The sequence below is a fragment of the Marmota marmota genome, unplaced genomic scaffold, assembly GCF_001458135.2.
Source record: "Marmota marmota marmota unplaced genomic scaffold, marMar, whole genome shotgun sequence".
In the NCBI taxonomy this organism is placed as follows: domain Eukaryota; kingdom Metazoa; phylum Chordata; class Mammalia; order Rodentia; family Sciuridae; genus Marmota; species Marmota marmota.
Window position 1 is genome coordinate 14,576,648 of NW_025999961.1, and position 20,963 is coordinate 14,597,610.

Below are 20,963 nucleotides of genomic sequence, written 5' to 3' on the forward strand. Positions count from 1 at the left end.
TATGAATGTACTAAACTACTTTGACCTGAGGGAAAGCCTCCCAGACATATCAAAATTTCTGACATCTGTGTATTTGAAGAAAACTCAGGCAAAGTATTTGGTCTAGTCAAAGCCTTTAATTTTTTTTTTAATTTACCATACACATTTAATTGTACTTTTCACATTGCCAGAAGGTAAAAAAAAAAAAAGAGAGAGGTTTAATCTGCCTGATAATCTTAAATAGTTTCTAAATAAATAAATATTTCATATTTTAATCTCATAAGGGATTGCCTAAGGAAATTTTTTTACAAATTATGAGTGGTATTAAATTACTTATACATCTCATTATAATTTTAAGATAAATTTTGTAATTGAAATATATGAAATCAAGACAGAAACTACTGTAGTTTGTTTGCACATGCAAGGTCATTTATTTCATCAGTTCCTTCATATCAATTATAGCATGTATGTGTGTAGACATGCATTTTAAGTTTCAAATTATAAATGATGGCTGTATAGGAAAGTTATCTTTTGTGGCTGCAGAGCTTCCAAAGAAAGGCCATCTTTCAGCCAGTAAAAGCCTAAAGTGTCTTATTGACAGTACACAAGCAAGATGTGTATTAACAAAAATGACTTTTGGGGTGGTATAATTGCTATGCAAAGTGTTAGAAAATATGAAACATCTCTTGACCAAAATTGAGGACAGATGGTGAACAAGTATATTATATAAAAGTGCAACTGCGTTGGGAATATTCAAGTGGGCAGAATGTGATTATGTAAATGAAAAATTCACTTCAAACCAAGAGCGCCAGATACAAAGTGAAACTTAAATTAAATTATTCAACAAAGTATAGAGAATGTTCGTGAATATGATCAGAGCCTAAAGGGTTGGTCCCAGGAAAAATGGGGAGGAAGCAGCTGCATATGATCCACATACTCTGACCTAACCTTTACATATTCTCTTATTTTAAATGAAGGCTGATTTTTATGGGTATATCTCTCTTTACTGCAGCCTCATTTCACATTCATGCTTTGTCAAATCACTCTATCATCTTAGGACATCATCTGGCAAGTGTGTACATGTTGAGTTGTTACATGAGCTTTACCTGCAGAAGAATATTTACCTGAGATCACAGGAAAAAAGGGGTATGAGTAATTACCATCCCCACCTATATAATAAAATAAGAGAAATATGGCTTGGGGAAATTTTAAAAATTAATTATGTATCTTATTTAGCCCAATAAAGTGTCACTTCAATATTCAATCAATACAAAAACTATCAATGAGCTATTTTAAAGTTTTGTACCATCTTTGAAATCCTGTGTGCAAAACTGACATTTTTAGCACATCTTATGCTACGAATGTTTTAAATAATCAATAGCAATACATGACTTGTGGTTACCTTATCAGACTGTGCAAATTAAAAAAAATTAATGAGTATAGGTTAAATTAAAAACACATAATGAAAAAAAAAAGAAAAGAAATTCAAATATTCGGGTGAATACTACATGTTTAATACAGTTCTCCAATGACAAAAATTACTAACATTGTTTTAGCAATCCCTTCTTCAACCACTTTAAAAAATAATGGAAAACAGATCTTGTCAGACTATATTTGATGTGGTGATTAATTCAGACAAAGATAAGCATCAGGCAAGATTTCTTCTCAAAATCAGTCTTGCCCCAGACTTCTTCCAAAGAACTTTTTATAATATATATTTTATTGACAGATAATATATACATATTCATGGACTACAATGTGACAGTTTGATATATATATGCACAATGTGTAATAATCAAATCAGGATACTAAGCATTTTTATTTACTCAAACATTAATCATTTCTATATTTTGGAAACCATACTTTTATAGTTATTTTTAAATATATCACAGATTTTTGTAGACTATTGTTACTAAGTTATCCAACACCAGAACCAATTCCTCCTAACTATATTCTGAAGCCTCTTTATCTTGTTTTCATTCACTTTCCCCACTACTCTTCTCTCTAGTGAACATTATGCTGCTCTTATTCCATGAGATCACTTTTTTTAGATTCCATAAATGAATGAAAACATGCAGCATTTTTCCCGTGGCTGATTTTCTTTATGTAAATACATCCTTCAGTTTCATCCATACTGATGCCAATGAAAGAATGTTATTATTTTTTATAATATTATAAAAATAATATTTTGTTGTGAATACAAACCATAATTTCTTTATCCTTTCATTCATTTATGGATTCATTCATTGATATTAGATTTATCTGCCTTGAGTAGTGATGTAATAAACATAGGTGTGCAGGTATCTCTTTGATATAATAATTGCATTACCTTTGTGTAAATATCCAGTATTGAGCTTACTGGATAGTATGATTGCTGTTGGATATTTGAGGAAGTTATTTACTGTTTTCAATAATGCCTATAGTATTTTACATTTCCACGAATTGTGGAAATGATGTGTAGGAGCATTTGAATAATATAGATTCTTCCCCATTCTAAGAACATGGTATATTGTTCCAAATTTTGGTGTCCTCTTTAATTTTTTTCCTCAATATGTTATCATTTTTATTATAGAGGTCTTTTACTATGTGTTCACTGTGGTTTTTTGTTTTGTTTTGTTTTGTTTTGTGTGTGTGTGTGTGTTGGGATTGCTCTTTGATTTGCTTTACTGTAACATTTTTTATTTGGTGTATAAAAATATGTTGATTTCTAGAGCTTGTACCTTTACTGAATTCTTTTGTCAATTCTAACAGATTTAGGGTCAGACTTTAGGCTCCTCTACATATAGAACTATATCATCTGCAAACAAGGATAATGTGATTTTTTCTCCTTTTCAATATAAATGCTGTTTATTTTACTTTCCTACCTAATTTTTCTTGTTTTTACTCTAAAACCATGTAAAAGTGGGCATAATTCTCTTGTTCCAGATCTTAGAGGAAACAATTGGATTAACCCATTTAAGTATAATGTCGACTGTTGGCTTTACGTATAAATCTGATATGGTTTTGTTATAGTTGATTGTCACCCAATGAGCTATTTTGATTATACACTCAGACCTCATGGTGGTGTTATTGGAAATTGTTTTGCAACATTCAATAGGTGAGGCCTAGTGGGAGGTATTAGATAAATTGGAAGCAAAATTAATGTGGGACCCAAGTCTCTCTCCTCCTGGTTTAAGATATAATCACTAACTTGCTTCCACTCACACCATTGCTGTCCACCATTGTGTGGTAAAACCAAGAACTGAGTATATGGATGTGCCATGCCCTTGACCCTCTGCAAATGTTAGTTAAATAATTTCTTCTTCATAAGCAGCCTGTGTCAGGTATCTTATTTTAGTGAAGAAAAATTGATAAATATCATAGGCTTTATTGGGATGGATATATTCCTTCCATACATAATTTGATGAGAGTTTTAATTATGAAGCAATGTTGAAACTTGTATGCTTTTTCTTCATTTATTGAGAAGATCAAAGGAATTTTATCCTTCATTGTGGTGGTGTTATGATGTTCATTGATCAGTGAATGAGGAACCCATACCTGAATCCCTAGGATAAATCTTATTTGAATATGGCATATAATATTTTGGATGTGCTCTTGAATTCCATTTGCTACTATTTAATTGAATTTTTTAAATCTATGCTTTTCAGGATATTGGTTGGTATATTTCTTTGTTGTTGTGGAAAGTTTGCCTGGTTTTACTATCACGATAATACTGCTCTTATAAACTAGTTTGGGAGAGTTCCTTCACTTTCAATTTTTAGAGTACTTTAAGAGAATTGCAATTAGTTCTTCCTTAAATGTTTTGAAAAATTGAACTATGAAGACTTCCTGGGTTTTACTTTGATGAGAGAATTTTAATTATTGCTTCAGTCTCATTACGTATTTTTGGCTAGTTTAGAATTTCTATTTATTCTTAATGCAATATTGACAGATTATGTATATGTCTTGGAATTTATATATTCTTCTAGGTTTTCCAATTTGTTACCACACAGTTGTGCATAATAGTTTTTTTACCTGTTTACATATTTCTGTGATACCAGGTTTAGTTTTCACATTTTTCACCTCAATCTCATTTAATAAGTTTTTTTTTTAATTTTTATTTACTACTTATTACTTTTTTTCTAAGATGAATGTCTCACTATTTTACCTACCTGGCTTGAAATACCTAGGTTCAAGGGATACTCCCTCATCAGCCTCTGAATTAGGTGGAACTACTGGTAGGAGCCACCATGTCTGGCTATTTCATCTTCAGTGTTTTGTTTTGTTTTATTTTGATTTTTGTCTCATTTTTTTTCTGACTTTTTTTTCCCTGGACAAACACATTATGCTTTTATTTTTTTTTAATTTATTTTTTACATGCATGACAAGAGTGGAATGAATTACACTCATTATTACCCATTTACAGCACAATTTTTAGTAACTCTGTGTATAAAGTATCTTCACGCTAAATTTGACTTTTTAAAAAAAGTAGGTTCATGTTAATTATAAGGAGTGGTGGGTTTTATTGTGGTGTGTTTGTATATACATAAAAACATAGGGTCAAATCCCCAATACTTCTTCAAGCATCCCTCTCCTTTCCACATCCTCTTTCTCTACCTAATGGTCTTCTATCTACTTTCATGACATTAGTTTTCCCCCCTTTTTCTCCATGACACTTTCACATATGAGAGAAAACATAATACTGCTCTGATCTTTATTATTTATTTTCTATGAATTTTGTGTTTAATTTGTTCTTGCTTTTCTAAATCATTGAGGTACATTATTAGGTTGTTTATTTGAAGACTTTTTCTTTCTTTATATTTTCATTTATAATTTTTCCTTTTTGTACTCTTGCTGCTATCACACAGATTTTAAAATATTGTTTTCATTTCCATTTGTTTTAAGAAACATTTTAATTTCCCTTTTAATTTCCTTAATGACCTATTTGCAGTTTAGAAGCATGTTGCATAATTTTCACTTATTTTTATGTTTTCCATTGTTCCTCTTGTCAATTTCTAGTTTTTAGTATTATAATTAGAGAAGATACAGGATATGATTTCAAGTTTTAAAAATATATTAATGCTCTCTTATGGCCTAACATATGGTCTATCTTGGAGATTGTTTCATGGGCTTAAGGAGAATAATGTGTATTCATCAATTTTTGAATGAAATATTCTGTATATGAATTAACTCCATTTGATATGCTATATATGATATATATATAGTATATATATATATCAACTCTGATATGTTATATATAGTATATATATATATCAACTCTGATTTGACTTTGTCAGTATTCTGTCCAGATGATCTGTCCATCAATGAAAGTATTGTGCTGAAATCCCAAACTGTTATGATACTGGATTCTATAACTTGTGATATAATAACATTTTTATAATGTATTCAATTCATGAAGAGTTGGGTATGCATATATTTACAATTGTTAAACTGTCTTGCCAAATTGATGCTTCCTTCAATATATAATGACATTCTTTTTCTCTTTCTACAGTTTCTTTTAAATTGAAAGTCCAATTTATCTAATAGGAGTTTGATGGTATTGCTCATTTGAAAGCCCTTTTCTTTAATATCTCTTCAAAGATATTTTTTATCTATCATATCTTTAAATAGTTTTAATATACTTTACCTTCCTTTCTCCTCTTAAGACTTTCATAAGGCAAAAATATTTTGTTCCATAAGTCTCATAATTTTTCCTCATTATTTTTAGTTTAGGTCTTTTGTTTTTTGTTTTGTTTGTTTGCTTTTTGTCTAACTGAATTGTGTCAAAAGATCTATCCTCAAGTTTAGAAATTATTTCTTCTGCTTGGTGTAGGCTGTAGGTATACTTCTTGAATTGAAAATTTCAGTTCCAAGATTACTAGTTGATTCTTTATCATGATTTATGGGTGTTGTAAATTTTTCATTCATACCATCGATTATTTTCTTCTTTTCATCTAATTTTCTATGTGAATCTTCTTATATTTTGTTTAGTTTCCTTAGGATCATTTTGGGGAAAAATATTGTTACTTTAAAGATACTATGCTTTCTTTCCTTTTCTTTTTCTTGTGATCCTAAGTTGATTCCTGCATACCTTGTATAGCAGTCACCTTTTTTGATTCTGTGGATTAAAATTTTCTCAGGAAGAATTTTTTGTTTAGATGGGATATCAGGTGTCAGTTGCATGAGTTCTTTGGTATTAGTTTTCAAAAGTATAGCCTCTGTGGAATTGCTGTAGTTATAATCTATAGAAGCAGTTTTTATGAAAACCTCAATAATCTAGACTGCAGATGCTTGTGAAGGTAGTGATATAACTTTTCAGTGAATGTAGCATTCCAAAGGCGCATGGTCTCAGGCCCCACTCTGTGCTTGACTGATGTTGTTTGTAGCTGCAATCCTTAAATAGCCATTTGCTTAAGGGCCTATCCTCTCACTCTGTTGGGTATGGGCCAGATCTGGGACTTTGAGGAGTAGGAGTGCTAGAGCTGTCTCATTACTCCTAGAGCAGAATGTATCTAGCGATAGCTCTGTTTTGAAACTGGTAACATACAATAGCAACTTTGGTTCTGAGGACTTGGTACTCAATGTAACTTTTTTTTTTTTCTTCTGGAGAAAAGTAGTTACAGGGACCTTAGGAATTTCCCCATCTGAACTTAAAGTCTATGAGGACTACGGAATTCTTTCATAGTTAGAACTGCCAATCTGTAGTGATAATGGAGATCAGTGTTGCTTTCCCGGTTAACTTCTCCTAGCAGAGGAGATAGGATCAAGGCTATAGTCCACTTTGTTCTTCACTGTGTACTGGCACAGGAAGTCTCTGTGCTTTTCTCTTCAGTTCTCATTACTCCCCACTGAGTTCCCGAATTCTGCTTCAGTTGCTTATTTGTTGTCCTGGTTCTTTCCTGTGGTGGATGTAAATACAATTCTTCCCTATTCAGCCATCTTAGATTTGGGCAACATTCTGAATTACTTAATTCACTTATTATAGTTTAGTAACTGTTTCAAATACTTGTGCAGAATTCATGGTGACACACTAAAAGTGGACTTTTTCCCCTTATAACAACTTTGATAACCTAAGGAATCTCTTTGTTGATAAATAAAAATATACTCTTTTTGATAGGGTTGCAGATGATGAAAAAAATTAAAGTATAGAGTACCAATGTTTTAACTCTTGAATATTTCCAAGACCAGTGATCTGTTCAAGATTTTAGCCTTCCTGCAATTTAAAAGTAAGACAGCCAGTTTCATGGATGATGGTAGAAGGCATGAGATTCACAGGTCAGAGACAATATACTTCATTACTCACATTGACAGCAGTAGCCAATGTATCAGCATTTTCTTGTGTCAGTTCTCTGAGCTTCAAATCACACAGGTGATATGAAAAGGACCAAGTAACACCTGCACACATAATGAGTTGCATTACTGGGAAAGACCCCTGAGCTTAGAAAGTTTGAATCATTTATAATGGGCAGTAAACCTGCTTGACTTTTGTTCTAGAGGGAGATTTTATCTCTATTGCCTGAGACTGTAAGTAGACCTGCCCTTTGCACCAGTAAAAGATGCCATCTCTATCTTTTATCCTTGAAAAGACAGTCAGATTAAAAATGTAGTCAGTACCTCATTTGTGTGAAAATGTGAAGAAACATAAGAGATACATGGAGAGTGGTCTCCAAATTTCAAAAAGAAGTAGCATAATATCACAGTCAATCATTTTGTACACATACTAATGATGATATTTTGTCAAGTATTTGATTCAAAACATTCTATTAACTGAATGGTAAATTTTAAGATGATTATTTAAATTATACATACCAATATTGAATAATAATTATCTCAAATCAGTAATGTGTTTGTACTTTTAAAATTAATATAGTACTCATGTATAACATTTTCATTTTCTCATCAGAGTTGCTGGAAAAAACATTGATTAATTCTTCAAGTCCTTTCCAATTTCATTATGAGCCTAATGTGATATAATACACATTATTATGTTGAAGGTTTCCGCAGTCTGTCATCATTTGTCATCCATGTTATGACACAGGATGGCATTTCTGTAGCAAGAACCACTCCATGTCTAAGTGTTGGACTCTGGGCTTGCCTTGCCCACATTATGTACTCCCAGCTGATTTTAACTTTCTGTCAGAACACATATTACCAAACCTGAATTTATTGTACACTTCACATCATAGTTTACTGTCATCATTGCACAATGCAATACTTATCAAATCTGTATAATGTATAGGATTTTTCCATCACCCTTCTTCTCCATGCCTCCATACATCTAGAAATAGGCATTCAAGGGTATTTGTGTCTTCTCATGCCATTCCTTAGATGAATGTGATAAAATTTAATTATGATTTTGCATGATTCTTAAATTTCAGACATTGTCACTGTTAAAAATATTCTTGTGTACCATGCTTTTTCATTCAAAACTATGGTGTGGCTACATGCAACTCCATTACTTTTGATTGCTTTATAGTATCTCATCTTATGCCTATAACTCATTTATATACCTGCTGCTATAATGACACATAATTATGAGTTTACATCCATTGTCTATCCTAAAGTCATACTGATAGACGAGTCATAGTAATACACATAGCAAGATTCATATTCTCACCTGATTTTTGTATCAGCTTTTTCTTGGATTTATTATAAATCTCTTGTAAATTGTTGTTAATACGTCAAGCTTTAAAATATAATTTTACTGAAGTAATTAATATCCTAGTTTGGTGTCAAACATGATTTAAGCCCTTTACATTGAAGATAGCCAAATGCATACTATTTTGCTCAAAATCTTAAGATTCTTAAGTAGATATATAGCATGAAATACAGAAATATCATTCTCTGACATTTCTTAGGGGCTGGTTTTGACATCCTTCATGTATTTGGTGGAGAACAGAGGAGGAAAGAGGCAAATAGTAGTATAAAAATATTATTATCTGGTAGACAAACAGTATTTGTATAAATTGTTGGAGGAATGTTCTTTTCCAGAGCATTAGGATGTCTTAAATATTTTCTTAACCAGGGAGATTGGAGGCATGGAACCTTTGCATGTTTGCAACATGCAGGACAAGTCCAGCTCTCTGTTTTCTGGTATATAAAATGCAGATAAACAACAATATAGTCTGTCTGGGGTTGTGGATAAGTGGTAGAGCACTTGCCTAGCATGTGTGAGGTATTAGGTTCAATTCTCAGCACCATATATAAAAAAATGAATAAATAAAGGCCTATCAACAACTGAGCTGGGTTTGAGCTTCAGTGGTAGAGTGCCACAGTCCGGCTGCAGCAAAATAACCAGGGGGTGATAGAGCACTTTCCTAGCATATGTGAGACACTGGGTTTGATCCTCAGCACTTCATATAAAAAATAAAGTTCCATCAGGGCTGGGGTTATGGCTCAGTAGTATTGCACTTCCCTGGCATGTGTGAGGTACTGCGTTTGAGACTTAGCACCACACATAAATAAATAAAATAAACAACTATCAACAACTATATATATATATATATATATATGTATTTAAATATATGTATATATATTAAAAAACAATATAGTCGTTTTTAAAAAGGTAAATGAATAATAATATAAAGATTTTAGAAGACTGCCTATATTTTATAAAAGAAACATTCAATAAATATTAACTTGCACATTTAATAAATATTCACTTATATTTTATTATACAACTTTATTACATGTATTATTTATTAAAAGATATTAGAACAGTTCGCATGTTTTTTTGATAAAGTATAGATGAATACCTACATCATTCTCTATCTTTAAATACATTCCAAGGACTGAAGATTGACATAAAAATAAAATAATAGTACTAGATGAAAACATCAGAGAATAGATATAATACCCATAAATAAAAAAAGTAAGACATTTATACCATCTACACATATATGATAATGTAAAGGTACAAAGAGAGTGCTTTATAAAAGTCATGGGATACCAAAAGGTACTAGAAGCTAAAAATAAGGTGTGGGGGGGGGCATGAACCAGAGTCTTCTCATTACCAAGGAAAGGAACCAACCCTGCAAAATCTTAGTTTCAGACTTCTAGTTACCTGAAATGTAAGAAAAAAAATTATCCACACAAGTTGTGGAATATTTGCTTATAGAAACTCTTGTATATTTGTATATTTTCCAGTAAAAAAATGTACAAAAAGTAATAAATAAACACATATAAATGTTGAATGCTTTGCATTCATTAGAAAGATAGATAGATGACTGATGAGAAACCACTGTGAAAATTTATAAAGTGAAATTAAAACTAATTTATAAATCTCAACTGTCATTAGCTTATAAAGATCAGAAAGCCTAGAAGTAGAAAGAATTCTAGAGGATAAAACCGTAGGTTTTCTTATTATTTTAGTGAAATGGTACTAATATTTACCTTCATTGAAAGCCAATCTGGGAATATCACCCAATGTATTCTTGAGATTATCAGGACACATGTCCATTTGTTAATTTGTTTAGGGAATCCCTTCCTTCCAGGGTACAATTGCTAAAAATAGACCAATTGTGTTCATCAGCTGTTCATTACAGTGACCAAACTACCTGATAATGATAACATAGAGAACTAAAAGTTTATTTTTAACTTATAGTTTTAGAGTTCTTAATTCGTGGTCAGCTGCTGCAAGGGAGAAATATAATGACCAAATGGGATGGTGGAGAAAAGCTTCTTACCTCATGGTAACCTGGAAACAGAGAGAAAGATAGGAAGTGCCAAGGATAGATATAAGCTAATATCACATTCCCAGTAATGGGTTTCCTTCAGCCATGTCTCACCTGTTTAACATCATCACCCATATATCCATTAAAATTATTAATTGATCAAGTGAATTAATTCACTGATGAGATTAAAACTTTCAAAATCTGATATTTTCCCCAATCAACATTGCTATATTTCCTAACATATGAACATTTGGGAGATATTTCTAGATTCACACCATAACATTCTACCCATTCCCCAGAAAGTTCATGTTCATCTCACAATGCAAAATATATTTGGTCTGTCTCCAAGAATCTCATAGTCTTGACAGTTCTGGCATTGTTCAAATGTCCACTTCCAAGTCTGTCCTGAGACTCAAGGAAAATTCTTAGTTAAGAGTTCTTGCAAAGATCAAAAGCTAGTTACATGCATCCAATATACAATATTTTCACATTCCAAAAGAGAGAAATAGGAGTGTTACAAAAAAGGAATGGGACCAAAATAAGAGTGAAACCCAGAAATGCAAACATTAAATCCCTATAGTTCCACGTCCATCATCTGGGACACATGGGATCAAGATAGGATCTCCAAAGGACTTGCATACCTCTATCCCTATGGCCTTATTGTTGTAACTCACATGGATTCCCTTTTTGCTGGAATTTGTTTAAGTACAGCTATACTTGACAGAGATTCCATGTTACTGACATCTGTTAAAACCAGTGGTCTCCATTGGGACTTTTACTTCACACACACCTTCACACCTGGCCCTCTTAGTAATTTCCTGCAGAAATTCCAATCCTGCTACACTATGCCTAACCTTCCAGGCCTTCGTTTGGTATCTCATTCAAAGCCTCTGTGACCCCGTAACTCCAGCATCCTGTATTTCTACAGAACAAACACCATGTGGATGATACCAAGGTCTGCCATCAGCTAAAGCAGTAACCAGACACACTTCTACCTTGTGTGCAACAGCTTCTGAATTATTGGGTTTATGAGCCCAAGAAAATGAGTCCTGGAATAGACCTTCATATGGACCCCTGTGCAATTAGGACACTCCCATGTCTTGAAGTTTTTTAACTTTATACCCTTGAGTTTTCCCAGTATGTGTGTGCTATGGCTCATTCCTGAGATGCCCTCAAAGCATTCTTCCTATTGTCTCTGTGAAAGTACTTAGAATCTCTTTAAAGACTATAATCTTTTCACCTTCCTTGGTCCCAATTTTGCTTGTGATTTCTTGTCAAACAGCAAATTTTCTGAATATTCTCTCTCTGCTTTCTACTCCCTTTTCTCACAGTAAAGCTGGATAAAAGCTGCCATCAAAACCTATATCACTGCCTGAATGCTGTGATGTCTTAAGATTTTCTCCACCAGATTAATTACTCCATTGCCTTTAAATTCAGCCTCTTGGAAAGTTTCAGGACATGAATGATATAAAGACAAGTTCTTTGCAGAATGTCATATGTGTAGCCTGTAGTCCAGTTCCTAACTGAGTCCTCCCTCCATTCTGAACTTCATGAGTTCTGTCATTACAGTGAACATTCCTTTTGGTCTTCTGATTTCCCACCAGAATTATTCATTAATTATGATTGCAGTAATGCTGTAGCTTCTCCATCCTGAATCTCCAAATAATTCCACACCCCCCCACACACAAGCCAGTTTAAAATGCTTCTGAACCATGTATTCCGGTGTTGTCATATCCATAACCACAACTCTTAGTACCAATTTCCATGTTATGGCCAAAATAACAGACAAAAATAGAGGAAAAAGGGTTTTGGGGGGTTCATGGGTACAGAGGTCTCAATCCATGGTCAGCTAGCTCCAAGGGAGAAACTTTCTGACTGAAGGACATGATGGAGGAAAGCATCTCACATCTTGGTAACCTTTAAGTAGAGAGAAAGAAAGGAAGGTACCAAGGACAGATGTCATCCAAGTGACTCTCAGTACCTACTTCCTCTAGTCATGGTCCACCTGCCTCAAGTTACCATCAAGTAATCCATTCATATCCACTGATGGGGTTATAGGTCTCATAATCCAATTTTTCACTGCTACATGTTTCTGTAGTGCCTAGAATATGAACTCTTCAGGAAACATTTTTAGATTTAAACTAAAAAAAATTTAAAAATAAAAAAACACACCTTCAAATTTATTTTCTTCTTTCTTCCTTTTGTATTTTTTTCATTTCTACCTTCCTCCATTAAACTGACTCAAAATGAAACAATATCCTTTCCAAATAAATCTTTCCTTATGTGTAGGTACATCAAAATATAGACATTGCTAAATACTAGATTTAAAAACTTTTAAGATGATACTAATTTTTACATTATTTAATTAATATAGCTATGAAGAAACTGAAAGTGCTTATTTGATAATCGATTATTTTTAGTAGTTTCTAATTTGGCATGACATACACAGTATAGTATAGATGCTACATGTATTTTCTTGCAAGGTTTCTATAACTGATGATTAGTTTCTCAAATTTAAGGCTGTGGATTTGCCATTCATTTTTTTATAACTTTCCACTGTAAGTTCACCTAAAGTGTGGCCTTATCAAGGACTGTGTCTGGGGTTAGATTCAGTGAACACTACCCCTAAAAATACATTATTGATTTTTCTTCCTAATCATAATGATTCAAACTGCAATATCTAAACAAATTAATGTTTATTATGAAATTCTAACTTGAAAAAAGACATGACTTCCCTTAAGTACACACTGTCACCATTAAACATACCTCTATATCCCTGTTATTGCATATGCAAAAAATAAATTCACTACAAAAGAATTTAAACTTGAATAAATACAAAATGTTACTTTCTGAAAACAAATTAGATATGGAAGAGCTATTTCTGTCTGTCATATAAAAAACCTTGAGTTCAGAGTGAGTGAGTATGAAACCATAGCATGACATAGATTTCTTGAAGAGATGTATTAATCTGTTAAAAAATCTAGTTTGGGGAATTTGGCTTTGGCTGTCTAAAAAGCAATAAATGGTTAGCTGCATGAAAAGTAATAAGGAGTCTCATGGCAATAAAGAGGGAACACAAAGAAATTTATGAAATTAAAGAAAAGCCCAGTGCATCTGTCCAAATCAATATTTGTCTATGTGTTCACAGCAGCAGATAGAGGGCAGTTTATTTATCATTTGAGGATATCTGTGAGTAAGAACAGCTGCAAAAGTGTTAAGATCCTTTTCCCCTCTGTCATTCCGTTAATTGCAAGAATGAAAGGTATCTATCTGCATCATCCTTTAGAGTTCAGTATGAACATATTTTTTACCTATTTGAAAACAACTCCTGAGAGGGAGAAGGTAAAAGAAGAAAAATAATAGTAATAGTGCATAAATAAATAAGAGAGAAAGGGTTTTAGGTCTAATTCCGTGAGACAGGATACATCAAGATCCAAGATTAGAAGCTGTCACGGAAGTACGGTTTTGTTTTTCTTGTTCTGTCACCCATTTGCTGTCTCTGAGAATTGAAAGTCAGAGCAGGCATCTGCTGAAATGCTGTATTCATTACTCATGAGAGTGAGAGTGTGAACAAGTCACCCTGGGAACACTTCTTCAGAGCCTCATGATGGGCAGTGCAGTTCAGGGTCTGTTCCTTGTTTGGAAAGGTGATGTCAGAGCTCCCTACCTTATGAGTGGCAAATAGGTGTCTACCTATTTGTCTACCATTGTGTGACATCTAGTGTGGGACCTCTTTTTGTATCATCCCATGGTGGAAGGTGGGTATGGTGGGAGGGACCCTAGTGTGCTTCTTTTGTAGTCAGCCCTCTGCAATAACAACTTAAATCCATTTATGAGGTCAGAAATTATGAGACAGCCCCTGCCCTGCAAAAAAAAGAACCCCTTAGGTCTCTTCCTCTGTGGTATATAAAGATAAGGAGGGCAATACTGAGCAGGGACATCTTCAAGAGTGTAATAGACTAATTTATAATTAGGAAATGTTATTTAAAGATAGAATGATTTCTCTATATATAAAGTATGTAATTATACATGTGCATATTTAAGTGATATCTATAGATGTTTTATATATTATATATAATATATATATAATATATAAAATATATATTATGCCATATAATAGATATGGCCATATAATAGATATGGCAATATAATAGATATGGACATCATAGTGATAATATTCTGGTAAGACTTTAGGGAATTGTATATTATTTTTGTAGGTTTATATTTGAAGCTTCAAAATGAGGCACATCAAGAGTTAAACTTACAGAAGAATATAAAGTAAATTCTAAAGAAAGTTGTCTTATGCTATCTCAGTATTGTCTGGGATTAAGACATTCAAGTACATTTGCCACCAACATTTCTCTTTTCCATTTGAAAGTTAAAATCCAATTTCTACCTGTAGTGTTCAATGTATCTCTGACTATCCGTCCCCCACCCCTAAAAAAAAAAAAGAAAATCGCTAGGATCACTTTTCAGGTATTTTAGGTTTAGGAATCTAAACATTTTTAAAATACTGATTAATTAATACAACATTCTTTTCTTTGTTAAACAAAATATTGTCTTGATTTTTAAAAATCCTATTGATAACTTTGTAGCTGCTATTGTGCATCTTGAAATTTGTACTGATATGAAGTTGGTCATTTTGCATCCTCTTAATGTTCATTAAAATATGCCCCAAGTCCAAATCTGGCTCCACAATTTCTTCTTCCTTTTTTCTTCCTCTCTACACACCCACCTACCTGTATACGATGTGACCTTTTCACGGTCCTGATGGTCTCTTATTACTTCCACATATTTCTCTGAAAATATAGTTTGTGCTAAATTCAACCTCATTTTCACCCTAGGGTAAGTTTCTCTGGAGTTCTTATGGAGAAAAGAAGTCACTACCCTTTAAATATTCTCATTCTTCAAAGCTTTTCTGTTCTCTGTAAAGAGTAGCATGTCATCTAGTTTCCAACTCAAGGGCTACTTATTTTTGTATACACACACACACACACACACACACACGGGCTTTCATGGCTTAGTCTGACAAATAAGCCAAGGCATAGATTCAGACTTCTCTTTCACCTAAGTGCATTGCCTTTGTTTAAAGAAAATGATCTGTGTTAACAATTTGCCTCTTGATTGCCTTCTGCAGCACAGATAAAGCAAACACTGGGATTTTTCCTACTTAGATGGTTTCTGTTCAACTCTAAATGGTTTATATGAAGCCTAAGTAGTCATAGGAAAGTTATCAGGTGCTACAGTAAGTAAATCTTTAGGGACATTCTCAAATACTGAGCAAGACTCTGATTAAAGTCTTATAAAATAATACATTGATTAATACACCGGGGTCTTGTTTTATTCAATTTACTTTCCACAGCAAAGATGACTGCAGGTCCCTTAGTGATAGCCCAAACTCTTGAGTATAAAGTGTGTCATCTTGTCATTATTTTTCTAAACATATTTACAACAGCTTTATTATGATACAGCTTTCATGCCACACAATTCATCCACTGAAGGTATAAAATGCAATGTTTTATTAGTATGTTCATATGTACCAGCATCCACAGTCTAATACTGAAACATACCACTGCCTACAAAAAGCTGATGAGACCCATTAGTAATTATTCCCCAAGCTCTATTTCAAATACTGGCCTCAGGCAACCTCTAATTTACCTTCTAGCTTTGTATATTTGCTGAGTCAGGATATTTTATACAAAATGAAAATGAAATCCATGCAGCACGTATCATGGTCTTCTGTGATTAATTTGTTTCACTTAGCATAACATTTTAATGTTTCATCTATGTTATAGCATGTGCTGTATATCTTTTCAGTGTTAACCCCCCATTACATGGTGTCATATAAATGAGCCAAGTGTGAGCCATTGTTACCAGGTTGCTTTATATTTTTGTGGTTATAAAACCTAAACTTCTGCAGCCCTTTGGAGCTCATTGGTACAGAGACCCCTGGTCATGAAGTTGAGTGATATCACTTAAATAGATAAATCGTATCTCTGTATCTCTTATTGCCTGGAACTTCTCTTGTTCTCCTCCAAATATGTAAATCATTTCTCTGTACCTCTTATTGCCTGGGAGTTCCCTTATTCTCTTCCCCTGTGAACAATGACCCTTACCTTATTCCTCTGGGTCGTCTCAATATATAAGAGAACACTGTGCAAGCACTACTAATAAGACTTATGTGTTACCACTTCTATTAGTTACACATTTCCTTGATCAGCCCCCAAATACTTGAAAACTTACCTATCTACCTTTTGATTATAGCTGTCCTTAGTGTGATTTTTATTTGCATTTTTATAGTGACTAATACTTTTTATTATACTTTCATGTGCTCATTGCCCATTGTATATGTTATTTGGGAAAATGTGAATTTACCTTACCTCTTTGATTTCTTGATTGTGTTGTATTTTACTGGAGAATAGTAAATGTTCTTGTATAATTTAAATACAAATCTCTTATCATGCATAAGTTTTAATCACATTTTCTCACTCTGTAGGCTCTATTTTCACTTACATAATTGGTGCTTTTGAAATGAAGAAGTTGTTAATTCAATTTTAACAAAGTCCAATTATCTTTTATTTGTCATGTGTACTTTTGAGGACAGATTATTGAAATACATATTGCCTATCTTACATTTTATTTGAGTCTTATAGTATCATCACTTAAATTTAAGTTGATTATGTATCATTGTAGAAAACTGTCAGTGGTGGTGCCATTGCCATGACTATATGTAATGATGGTATAGAAGTATTTGGAATTGGTATCCAGGAGTTTGGGGAAATTTGTAGAAGTAGGCAGAGAAAGCCTATAATGGTAGAGGTGAAGATTAATGAGTGTTTCTAGGGTTAGGAAGAACTCAAAAATCAGAATGTCAATTAGGAATTTAAACAGTAAAGGCCATATTGATGAAGTTTCATATGGAAATGAAGTCTCTATAACAAATGTATAACCAATGTGATCCTGCAATCTGTACACGCGGGAAAAATAAGAATTCATACCCCATTTGAATCAAATGTATGATATATGATATGTCAAGATCATTGTAATGTTTTGAGCAACCAATAAAAAAAATAGGACTACAGATCACATGTGCTTCATTCCAGCAAAGATCTTGTCTATATTTTTGTTCATACCCTTAGACTTTGTAGAGTCTGAGTTTAAAGGTGATGGAACAGTTTATCTGATGGCATAACTTTCAAAGTAATGCAACATTCAAGATATAGAATGGATGTTACTGGTGATTTTAGCCAATTTTAGAGTGGGGATTAGGAGCATAGGAGCAAAACTCAGAGAGAATAATGTGAAAAATTTGCGGTTTTATCAGAAAAGGAGTGAGTTTAAAGTTGTGGCCGCAACTTTAAATTTAGGGTAGAGTTGGTTAAAAGATTGAGGTCATTAAAATAAAAACAAGTACAAAATACTGGGACAGCAGATAATAAAATGTCTTGAGAGCCTCTCAATAATCAGCAAGACCATACCCATAATAAGCTCATTTTATTTATATTTTTAGTTTTTAAGGAGAGAGTCCTTGTTCACCTTGCTTGCACAGGATCACTTAGGGAATTATTTCCCTTGGATATATTTCCCTGTGTTCAGTTAGCCAAGAACTCCAGAAGTTTCTGCATCCATAATTCATGTGGATTATGTTACTGCTTTTGCCAGTGACACACTTTTATATCTTTCATGTTATGCCAGTTTGCAGGTAAGTGGAATGTATGAGTGATGGGGTCCTAGGTGCTTCTGCTGAGATTTCAAGGGAAAGTCTGTGAGCCAAGGCAGTGTGTTGCTGGATCAGAGCTAGCATAAGAGAGAGATCATGGGCTGCAGACACCAAGGTATAGGGGTGGGATGCTCAAGCACTTTGTATCTCATTTTCTGCTGCCACATAAATGTAGAGCAGCTAGGATTGAATGTTTGCTCCTCTGGGTCTTAGTTGGTTTGGTATGATTCCTTCTTGTTATTTCCCTATCCCTCCCTTTGGTATTTTGCCAGTGATGGATAGCTAACATTTTTCCCTTGTGCTTCTGTATCATGTTTTCTCATTTTATTTAATCTCAAATTACTTTGTAATTTTGCTCTAAGTGTTCTCCAGATCTTCATTAATTTCAATAGCATAATTAGACAAGGATTTGCATTCTGTTCCAAGCAATGTGTATCCTTTCAACAAAGCTGTAGAGCCCTTTGTGCTTTGGGCCCTTCTCCCCCCTAGTAAGAGTATCTGAATCACCTCAGCAAAGGGGAGTCAGGAGTCACTTTTCCTATTGTAATATTCTCACTGCATGAGAAAGCATTGGGGTGGAGATGGTAGCAGTAACAATCTCTAGTCTTTCCAGTTTGCTCTTAAAAATGTGGAAATTTCTGCTCCATAAGAGAGCTAGAGTGACAGGATCAGGTTCCAGTATCCTTGCCCTGATGGGTCTGTAGTAACGTTTTGGTGCTATACTTGGGACTGGACATAATTGAAGTTTAGTCCTCTCTGCTACACCTGCTTCAGAAATAGTGTTTCTGTAACAAAAGTTGGGAAATGTGATGAGAATCCAGGTTGACAGTCTGTCACTCCCAGGGTGAAATCATAGCTCTGGAACTGGGTACAGTAAAAAAAAAAAAAATCTAGCCTTTTTCTTGGCTACATTCTTGATTCTTGAACCCAGATAAAGCAGGTTCAATGCCACAGACTCGATATGTTTCTGCCAAAATTTAGTAGATTTCCTTAAATTAATGTTTCTTCATTTTTCACACACACTGAAGACATTTTATAGACTTTAAATAATTGCCATTAAATAATTTCCCTAGAAATTGGGTTGTATTGTAAACCTGCTGAACTCCATACACTGCCATCCCAGAAGTATTGCAGAAATACTACATTATGCTTTCAGAATGTGCTAATTATTTATTTTCCTTCAGACCTGATTAGTTTCATAAAACTGAGAATTTAGGAAGGCCACTCAGAAGTATAATGAATTGAAGGTTTTTCAGATGATCTTCATATTTGCTATAACTAAAATTTAATAGAAGTTTATTATGAGCTGATTTTCTGAGCTATTCTCCATTAGGCCATAGTGTCTGACTTCCTGTAAATGTTCTTCAATCTATCCCTGCTGGAGCTTTGATAATAGAAAATCTGAATGCTATTTTAAAAGTCTATTTTTGCCCATAGTTTTATTTCTTCCAGGCATTATGCAGTAGCAATGAAAAGAAAAATTCTGTAGCTTTTAGCCCTGGAATTATTCTCAGTATTGAAGATTTCCATCCATTATGAAGGGATTCTTTTAGCAGGAATCATGGTTTTATTTTCCTTTCTTGTTCCAGGACTTCTTATATATTCCCTCAGTGTTGGGCAGAATGTAGATTGTACCATTTGTTTTTACTGTTGTTTTTAATCTAGTCCCTGGATGATGAGTTTTCAGTTACTTGTCAGCAAATATTTTGAATTTTTTGAAGATATCTCATTTAGTTGACCATAATTTCTCAAATTACCCAAAAAATGATTTCAGTTTCTTCAGATTGAGTTATGATGCCCATTGAAGTTATCATTCTAGTAAATATTAGCATAAGTGTTTTTTATCTAAAATTATGGCAACTCATGATTCTATAAAATTGTATTCCCTTGAATAAAATCATGTAACATAATGATATAACTGAATTTCATTCTTATATATATATATTTTTTTTGTTTCCAAGAAGTAAATTACTGGCAGTAGGTCCTATACCTTAGCTTCCTGGCAGTGAGGTTTGAGACTCTCTTTTCAAGGAGTTGTCAGTAGACACCGCTAAATCCTACGTTACTCCATCTCCAGATATCTTGTACTCTGGAAGAACTTAAGATTCTTTTTTTTTTGATGGAAGATGGCGGCGAGGGGAGTGCAGTGCCCCCGTGTGCTGCTTCACTGTGTGGGAGTATGACAAGTCAGGATGGCTAAAGGCTATCTTGTTAGGAATTTCCAGCAATAGTGGGGTGCTCCGGAACCTGGAGGAAGGATTTCCATCGCACGAGGATCGGCTACGGGGACTCAAACGCGAGAGGTTTGTCGCACGGAGGGTAACACTGCTTATTCAGCAAATCACCCGGCGGCTAGAGTCTGCAGCGCACGCTGGGAAACGAGGAGATAGCAACGCAGGGATACAGCGCTGCAGTTTCTGCCAGCTGTGCAAGCACCGTACTCAGGGCTGAATTCTGAGTTCGAGACGGGGGAAGGAAGGGGTCCATCTCGGTTCTCCACACCGGTCAGACCACAGAGGAGGCCAGCGGCCACCATGTTGGAAAGCTGACGTCATATCCCTGTTTTCGACTGACCGCAGCTCATTCAGCCATAGAACAGGTAATTTCAGGCT

The 20,963-nt window shown here is 33.9% G+C and overlaps 1 protein-coding gene and 1 pseudogene across 2 annotated transcripts in view; both read left to right on the forward strand.

Annotated features, from left to right (window-relative positions):
• Cdh12 (cadherin 12) overlaps positions 1-20,963 on the forward strand; it is a 939,940-nt gene that overhangs the window by 629,578 nt on the left and 289,399 nt on the right. The gene's annotated exons all lie outside the window — the stretch shown is intronic.
• LOC107151171 overlaps positions 13,539-20,963 on the forward strand; it is a 19,002-nt pseudogene continuing 11,577 nt past the window's right edge.